Source organism: Siphateles boraxobius, unplaced genomic scaffold (genome assembly GCF_051911475.1).
Source record: "Siphateles boraxobius isolate OS27281-9 unplaced genomic scaffold, OSU_SipBor_1 151, whole genome shotgun sequence".
In the NCBI taxonomy this organism is placed as follows: Eukaryota; Metazoa; Chordata; class Actinopteri; order Cypriniformes; family Leuciscidae; genus Siphateles; species Siphateles boraxobius.
In genome coordinates, this window is record NW_027508757.1 from 1,155,001 (window position 1) to 1,165,000 (window position 10,000).

The 10,000-nt window shown below is 37.0% G+C and overlaps 1 protein-coding gene across 20 annotated transcripts in view; it reads left to right on the top strand.

Annotated features, from left to right (window-relative positions):
* LOC143738797 (calcium-activated potassium channel subunit alpha-1a-like) overlaps positions 1-10,000 on the top strand; it is a 118,696-nt gene that overhangs the window by 16,663 nt on the left and 92,033 nt on the right. The gene's annotated exons all lie outside the window — the stretch shown is intronic.

Sequence of the window (10,000 nt, forward strand, 5' to 3'; positions counted from 1 at the left end):
GGATTTTAATACTAGGCATTAGTAGGCTTTAAAAAGGCACACATATTGAGTCGAATAGTTGATTTTTACCAACATTTTTAGCACTGAAAAAAATATTCACTACTGTTCAAAAGTTTAGGGCTTGTAAAATGTTTTAATGTTTGTTAAATAAGTCTCTGGCCACCAACGCTGCATTTATTTGATTAAAGTACAATAAAATTGTGAAGTATTATTACAATTTAAAATAGCTGTTTTTTTATGTGAATATATTGTAAGCTGTAATTTATTCCTGTGATCAAAGCTGAATTTTCAGCATCATTACTCCAGTCTTCAGTGTCACATGATCCTTCAGAAATCACTATAATATGATGATTTGATGCTCAAGAAACATTTATGATTATTAATATCAATGTTGGAAACATTGAAAGTTCAAAAGAACAGCATTTATTTGAAACAGAAATATTTCGTAACATTATAATCCGTGCTGTATGAAAGTTAAAAACATGTTTAGCTAATTTTACCGACTCCAAACTTTTGAACAGAAGTGTAATTATAATCAACATTTTTCATGTTTTATCCACCATCTTGGAATTATTTAAGATCGGCTTGCAGTGCATTATGGGATTGTGTTTTCTGAGAAGTGACATTCTGACTAAAAGAAAGAAACTTCTGCTGATAACATTACAGTGCCTGAAATACTGCCTTTAAAGAGCCTCGAGGTTCAGACTCAAATATCCTTTAGTGGCCACTGTATCTTTAATGTGTGTGTGTATATACCAGGGATTTCTCAGAAACGGTTTAAACAAACACACAATTGCGTCACACGAACGTTTGACTCTTCTGGACTGTTTTCAGCGCCGCTGAAATGGATGTTTCTTCCTTTTTTGGTGTCTAGTGAAAGTGAGCCGACGACTGTTGTCAAATCGCTCAGATTCCTTTGGCTTCAGGCTGGATTATGTTTGTTCATTCATATCAGTGTGTTTTTATCATACTTCAAACGTATCTGTGTAGAATTTTCTTTTGGAGATGTTGGAAACCTAATAAAAATGTCCTGAACAGATGAAAAGCAAAGTTCAGTAGCTCTAAAGCGCTGTAACTGTAATTCTGCACGAATCAAACAAAGCTTTTACTTTCTTTATTCGTTGGGTCGAGGTGAACATGATTTGTCAGCGCAGTGTCTTCCTTCAGTCTGTCAGGCATAAGTATAAGTATATCTGTTGTTGAATGCAGCGGTGCGCTTGTTAAAAGTGTTTGTCGGGCGTTTAGAAGAGAGAATAATCTGGATTGTATTTTTAAGAGTCAGTTTTGGATGTGTTTGCTGGTGTTGATTTGTATTGGTAACAGCTCTGAATACATCCATAGCTATAGCCTGACTATATTAGATTAGTTTTTTTATTATGAATATGAATACATTTCGTTATTGAACATTGATGTACAGGGTTTCCCGCAGAAAATGTGTTCGTTAAGGTGGTGGTGTGTGGGTTGGGGGTTGGAATTGCAAAACTCCTGACACAAATTAAGACAAATACTGAAACTTGAGTCTTATATCTTTTTAATGATGTTTGCCTGATTATTTTTGTGATTCGTTTAACATTTATGACCTAAAAAAACTGTCAAATAGAAAATGTTTAGTTTAGCAACTTGCATCTGATCTCGCAGTTGCTCTGCTAAAATTCGCGCTGCGAACATAAAGCCCGCCTACTTTGATTTGATTGGTCATCTCAAATATTCTGACATTGATGAGCAGTGACAGACCAATGAGGCTCAGATGAACACACACACACACACTCTGTTTGTTCTGACGTGCTTGGCGCCGCTGTGAAAGAACGCGCTGATTACAAGACTGAAGCGAACACGAAGGCTTATCACATATTTAAAGATTGAAAGGGAGAAAACAGGACAGAGTAACACGGCGGATATCGCTCATATCATTTTTTTTGACGACGTAGTTAAGGCGGCCTTAGTTTCAAAGTGCTGCGGGAAACCCTGATGTATTTGATCATGCGTCTGCTTTGCATTGCAATAAAAGAACACAACAACACTCTTTAAAGTCAGCATGAAACGGAAGTTGCGCTCGTCTTTTCTTTCCTTATTGTGTCGTATATCCGAGTGAAACACTTCTGGAACAAGAACAAATGTGGGCGGGGCTTGATTTTGACCGTGGGGAATTGATTGGTGACAGGTTGCCCCGCCCACACCATCAGAGAAGAGAAGAGATGCTGTAATCAGAAGTTATTCTAATTCAAGATTATGAGCCAAATGGGTTTAAAACAATAATGATGTGCACTGATAATCATCTATAATAAATACTGCAATATTCCATATGGCCTATATATATATATATATATTAGAGGTGGGCATAGATTAATTTTTTTAATCTAGATTAATCTCACTGGAATCTTGGAATTAAAGCTGCAGTAGGGAGTTTTGAGAAAATGTCGACTTAGCCTGAAAAATGGAACAAGCACAACTTACAGGTCCAACCCCCTTGCTCTCTGCTACACTACAGCCCTCCCTCCACAGCTCCTCCCCCACAGCTCCTCCCCCACAGCTCCTCCCCCACAGCTCCTCCCTCCACAGCTCCTCCCTCCACAGCTCCTCCCCCACAGCTCCTCCCTCCACAGCTCCTCCCCCACAGCTCCTCCCCCACAGCTCCTCCCTCCACAGCTCCTCCCTCCACAGCTCCTCCCCCACAGCTCCTCCCTCCACAGCTCCTCCCTCCACAGCTCCTCCCTCCACAGCTCCTCCCCCACAGCTCCTCCCTCCACAGCTCCTCCCTCCACAGCTCCTCCCTCCACAGCTCCTCCCCCACAGCTCCTCCCTCCACAGCTCCTCCCCCACAGCGGCGCCTGCCGTGAACGCGCAGGCTAGTAAGCAGGACCACCGATGACGGCGGATTATAAACAGTTGTGGAACATTCACTAATAGGGACGAAACATCAACAATATACTTTACATTGACTATGGCCTGCCCATACTTTGACTACAAACTTGGTCCTCAAATCATTATGTATTTTGCAATACATGTAACTTTATAAGGTTGCACTCTTTCTATAAGTTATAAATAGCTACTAAGATAACGTTAAAGGATTAGTTCACTTTAAAAAAAAAACTTTTGCTGATAATTTACTCACCCCCATGTCATCCAAGATGTCCATGTCTTTCTTTCTTCAGTCGAAAAGAAATTAAGTTTTTGGATGAAAACATTCCAGGCTTTTTCTCCATATAATGGACTTCAATAGGACACAAACGTTTCAAGGAACAAATGACAGTTTCAGCGCAGCTTCAAAGGCTCAAATGTATTTCTCATTTGCAGAAATACACCGCTCCCGGTCAGAAACAACCAATCAGAGCCAGGAGGAATGTCTTAGCAGTGTCAATCACGCTCGTGTACGCGCTGATCACCCCTCTCTTGCACAGCGCGAGCGCGTACCGTCGTTCGTGACTCTCCTGTTCAAACTCGTTCATCCAAATGAACAAATCTTTTTTCGAGTCATTCGTTCGTTGAAAATGAACGAAATGACTCCAAAAAAGACTCGTTCAAAATGAACAAATCTTTTTTCGAGTCATTCGTTCGTTGAATGAACGAAATGACTCCAAAAAAGACTCGTTCAAAATGAACAAATCTTTTTTCGAGTCATTTCGTTCGTTTTTTATGAACGAAATGACTCGAAAAAAGATTCGTTCATTTGGATGAACGAGTTTGAACAGGAGAGTCACTAACGACGGTACGCGCTCGCGCTGTGCAAGAGAGGGGTGATCAGCGCGTACACGAGCGTGATTGACACTGCTAAGACATTCCTCCTGGCTCTGATTGGTTGTTTCTGACCGGGAGCGGTGTATTTCTGCAAATGGCAGTAGGACCACAGGGAGGAGCCAGAGGAGCTTGATTTTTTTCACAGATTATCTGTCTCATATTCTACTTTCAGGACATAATGAGAGTTTTAACAAATATTTGTTTACAAAAGCTACCTACTGGAGCTTTAATCTAGATTAAAATGGCTCATTTGAATTCTGCCGAAGGCATTCAGAATATCTGTGCTACCCAAATAATGACTAAAAGTAAGTCTTTGAGAATAGTTCGCCTCGCGTAGGGATGTGAATTTCTGCCAAAAATACCATTCGACAATAGAGGAGCAAAAGTCGAATATCGGTAAAATAAAATTCTAAAATAAAATAAATAAATAAAACGCACACTCACAATGACAGAAAGGGAGGCCAATTTCATCTTTAGCGATTTTTCATCAAACAAACTGTTTATTAATTGAACAAGTAACATGTTTTCGTCGTTTTTTTTAAAACATAGTAGGCTAATTGGAAGAAGAAAAAAACAATAAGCACGACGTAGCTACAGTCCGTTTTTGCATCGCCAAACCAGATGCTCGTTAGATAAAAAAATAATGTCATATGTAATAATGATTTTATGTGAACCTGCCTTTACCGGCAATAGCCTCCTCCTTTTTAAACAAATTAGTTTTCAATCAATGTAAACTATTCGTGTGACTATACCCCTGCGCAATACACACACATTACTGCGGGATGGCGGGTGTTCATTTCATAAACTGTACACAATGGTAGCTTATTTATTTTGTAGCCTATAAATTAATGTATATGTCCAACGGATAATGTCATACTTTTTAGTAGTGCTATCGTGGCGTAATAATCTGTTTGGTTGTAAAACGTATTAGCTGAATGAAATGAACTCGAATGTATCGTCCTGTGGAATCATTCATTCACAGACAGCTTACGAAGATGTTCAACTAATAAAGATCTTCATCGCTGGCAAAAATATGATGCATTTGCAGATTTGCTTTCACTAGACTAAACTGTAGCTCTTGATGTTCTTAAATCTTCCTGTTACGACTCCGTGTCGAGTGTGATTGAACGCGCTTCAGACGATTCAGTGCGTGAGGAACTGAACAGATCATTCAGACTGATTCGCGAACCGATTTAGACAGATCTGCCAACTTGTTTGATGAAGTCTTTGAACAGAATCGACCCAAAAGAGTGATTCATTTGTAAATTGAGCATCGCTCATGCCCATAAAAAAGATACAGCGCGCTTGGAATAAACTCATTTAACAACATGTAAAGTAACGAGAGGAACGATCAACGTAACATGTAAAAGTATACACATTGTGTCCCTGACAGGAAAATACCCTGCTGCGCGATTTGCGCAAAAATATAACGATATTCGAAAAAGCTATTTTATGATACCAACCCAACCTTGAGAATAGATTAACGGCGATATTTTTTTTATCGCCCGATAAGAGTCTCACGTTAACGCAGCACATTAACGACCGATAACGGCCCACCACTAATATATATATATATATATATATATATATATATATGCAGAATTTGATTTCATTCTGACTGTAATCATAGTAAAGTCTGGGCATCTGGAAGTGATCTACTTTTTAAATGTATATTTTGAAGGCTGTGTTTCTTGTTTTCTGGTGTGTGTGTGTGTTTGTTGAGTGTAATGTGATTATGCATGTCTGCTGTTTCTCATGGCTGTGTTTGTCTCTCGGTGCTGACAGTCTGATACACACATGACCTACAGATACAGATCTACACAGATTCTCCTCTGCATGGACACACTTTTATACCCTCTTGCAATTAAATATGCTCTTTTTATTACTCTATAAAGTTCAGGGCCTGAATTTCGTTTTGGAAAATAGGGGGGAAATCCCCCTTTAGGTTATTCTTATGGAGGGGATTTTTTAATTTGAGGAGGGAGTTTTTTTTAGACAATTTAAAAAAAAATACGTTTAGCTAAATGTTTGCTCACTCATTGTATTTGTGTTTTTACAATGGGCTCATTTTTTTTAGTTTACACAACAAGAGGAAGCTTGATTTCAATCTTTGAATTAAATTGAAAAAAGTAGCACAAATAAATACATAAAATAAAGAGAAAAGTTTAGGTCTAACACTAGTATTCAGAAATGCTAGAAACGGAAAAAAGTAATCAAATGAAAAATAACACGGAAGAGTCTTTTAGTCCTGTATAATTTGAATACATAGGCTATTAATCCTGATTTCTTACAATTAATGCTATCTTTTGTTGTTTTATATACAATAATGACAGACACAGTTTAGGCTACTCTCACTTTAAGAGCTAGTGCACGGATCCACGTTCACATGTTGCGTGTAAAGCGCAGTCCGCGCCACTTTCTCCTCTTTTAAAAAGGGCTCCCTGTTGCTAAGCGATCATGAGCCACGTTCTCCATGAAGACGAAGACGTTTCAGTAAAGGATGAACGCGCAAAAGACGCAACGTGAACGGCCCATACTGTTTTCATTATAGTGTCACATGCATTTTCTTTTTGTATTATTTTTTAAGACATAACCGATTGTGTTTGAGAGGATACTCCCCAAGACTGGAATTTAGACAATGTTGTGTGCTTTTGACCGTTAAAGCGCTATAATTCAAGAAAAATAACTCAGTTTTGTTACTCACGATCTGTTTGTTATGCGGGTTAAAATCGCGTGAATGTTTAAATAGGTAAGACTTAAAAAGACGCACAAATTATAAACATTAGTGACGATGCAATGGCCCGATTGTGCAAGTGACATTTCCATGATATGTCCCGACTCCTGAAACGCGAGAGTCTAGAGTCGCCGTCTGCAGCTGCACCGTGATTGGCTCGCCTTGTGGAACCTATTTTAAGAGACAGAGAAGACGCGGCAATGGCAGAATCAATCATGCTGTTTGTGTAATTGCGTCTCGCAGAAAGTTTTAAAATGACTGATTTGATCTTATAATCTGTTAGGTTAAATTTACTCATAGGCCTACATGCTAGATTGAATGAATGTTTGCGGGACTTTCCCGCATTTTAAACGCAAGACCTGCGGGAATTATTAAAATGATGCGCAATACCCGCAATCCCGCACCGAAATTCGAGCCCTGAAGTTACCACGAAACCAAAATCGGCAAATCTGATTTTTATGGAAAATTGCAGTATTTATTCTAAATGAAAGACGATCAATATCAACATGAAATATAAATGAGCTTATTTACTTTCTTAATTCATGTTCCTGGTTTAATTGTGAATTAACAGCACTGATGTTATTCCAAAGAAAAACATGTTTGCCTTCATAATCTATTTTTTTAATAACTTACTCCATTATTAAAATATTATTATTAATATCATTAATAACTTTCCTTTTCAGCTCATGTCAATCACCTTTATACTCTACTGTTCAAAAGCGTACGGTAAGAAAGTTTTGTTTTTGAAAGAAATTAGTACTTGTATTCACTAAGGACGCATTCAATTGATCAAAAGTCACATTAATGACATTTGTAATGTTATAAATAATTATATTTCAAATAAATGCTGTTCTTTTGAACTTTGTTCATCAAAGAATCCTGAAAAATAAAATTTGTCACAGTTTCCACAAAAATATGAACTGTTTTCATCATTGATAATAATCATAAATGTTTCTTGATCATCAAATCATCATATTATAGTGATTTCTGAAGGATCATGTGACACTGAAGACTGGAGTAATGATGCTGAAAATTCAGCTTTGATCACAGGAATAAATTACACTTTGCTATATATTCACATAGAAAACAGCTGTTTTAAATTGTAAAAATATATCTTAATATTACAGTTTTTACTGTATTTTTTGATGAAATAAATTGTGAGGAGAAGAGGCTTTTTTTTTTTTAAAGAATCTTACCGTCCCCAAACTTTTGTACCGTAGTCTACAGGGACACTTTTACCATCCCGTCCCTGTATGAATCAAGTCCTCTCTACATTTCTCTCATGTAATCTTCTCTGTCTCCTGGAAATATCTCACATTATGGAAGTAAAATGATTATGAGTGCATCTACACAATACATGATGAAACTAATCCGGGTGTGTGTTGAAGTGTTTACAGTATTTACAGAGCGTTTAAGGGGCGTGTGAATGTTTCAGTGTGTCGGTAGGCCAGTGCTAACGTGTGTGCGAGTGTGCGAGTGTGTGTGTGTGTGTGTGTGTGTGTGTATTTCAGTGTGGCATGTAAAGCCGACTGCTGGTGTGTTACGCGTCTCACATATGTGACATTCTCTGGCTGTCGCGTTGAACTGTGACACCGGACTCCAGATCCTGTTTTAGACACACAACCCAATATAAGCCTGCATAAGAAGCGCTGCGAGTGTGTGTGTGTGTGTAAGTGTAATAGAGGAGCGGGTGACTGACATCAGCATGTGAAGGTCACGTGTGTTTGTCAAATGCTAAACCTCATATGTGGACCGTCGTAAGATACTCCGAATGCTTTTCTAGCAGTTCAACATTGCAGAATAAAAGTAAAATTAAATTTCATCTGAAATGTCAACCAAAAGAGCGAGAGCAACGACTTCTCTGCTAATTTCATTAATTGCTCTTGTTTTTCATCAGTCATATAAAGACAACTTCAACTTCTCAAGCCTTTAATAGTTTTTCTGCATTGAAAATCCTATTAAATTGTCTTAAGTGCTGAAAACTTAGAATGATATTTTATGGTTATGGTGATGTTACTCATCTTCAATCCACAGTATTCCTGCGCCCCATGACGCTTTGCGCGAATTATGGGTGTAACTTCCGTTAAGCTGTAAACAATCAGTGAAAGACTATTTTTTATTTTTTTTATTTTTTTATTACGCTTTTATTGTCAACAACAGGTAGCATGTACAGTGTCATATCTCATATAACAAACAAATAATTCACATGCCTCAACAAGAATAAAAAAAAATTATAATAATAAAAATAAAATAAAAAGATGAGAGGGTACATAAGCATCAGTTTACAAATAGATATACATTATACATTTAACAATTCCACAGGGTATTCCAATGCAATTTAAATCAGTGAAAGACTAGCTCTGGACGCAATAATATATTTTTAAACCGTGTACGATGACATTACATTATTCTACTTACCCTTCAACCATTGAACATTAAAAGGACATTTAAAAGTGTAAAAGCGTAAACAAGGTACTTTCAACAGACCATGAATAATCTATGAAAAAGTATCTTTCCACAGCAACATCGGCGGTAATCTGTAGTATGTAACATACGTTGCCTTAATAATAAAAAAATGTTTTACTTCAGCATTGCGTGATACTATTTTAAAGTGATTTCCGTCATTTTGACGGATAATAAATTGTAAATTTACCTGTGAAACCAAACCTGGAAAGAGACGTGCAGGATTTGGGGAGTATTCCAGTGAATTGGTATAGGCTACATCGTAAATTAAATCGGGAGAACAGACCACAAATGTGCAGTATATGTTGACCTTTATCATACTATTACAGCGAAATTCAAAAGTAAAAAAGAAAATAATCATGAGGAAAAGAATTCAGAGCTCTTACTATAGATATTCTTGTTATAGTATGTCACGTTAAAATACCAAGTGTTACGTTATTCTGATGTTTTTCTTAGATAAAACATGAAAGAAAACTGATAGCTCATTGAGTCAAACTGACGGATCAGCTTTATTTGTAGGGCAACCTTATGATTTGAAATGATTCGTTTCAGTCTTTTTGAATGGGAGTTCCCCAAACCGGAAGTGCCACCCATAATTCAAAACGCAGTAAGCTCGTCAGGAATAAGGTGGATACAAAATATAAATTTTTCATTAACAGTGCATTTTATTAGATATTTTGTTTCATATGCTCTCTGACAAGTCAGCTGTCCTATTGTTATTCCTTTTTTTTTTTAAATAAATGTATTCGTATTTTTTAAGCTTATATTCGATATTTCCGTCTGCCGCTGAACATCACAGTATCGTACAAGATATTTTTGCTTTGTGATGTTATATTTATGACAATTAAACATGTTTCCCCCAAATTATCATTACTGTAATGCATACAGACAGTGTACTTTTCATTTCTCATGTAATTCTCAATGGTGGGTCTCATTAGATTCAAATTATTGTAATGCAGTAATTTATACCACATTAAGATGATTTTTTTAATTTAAATCAGAATAAATTAAATGCAGTACAACTTATATAATTATGTATAAATATATATATTTTTGCATTATGCTACC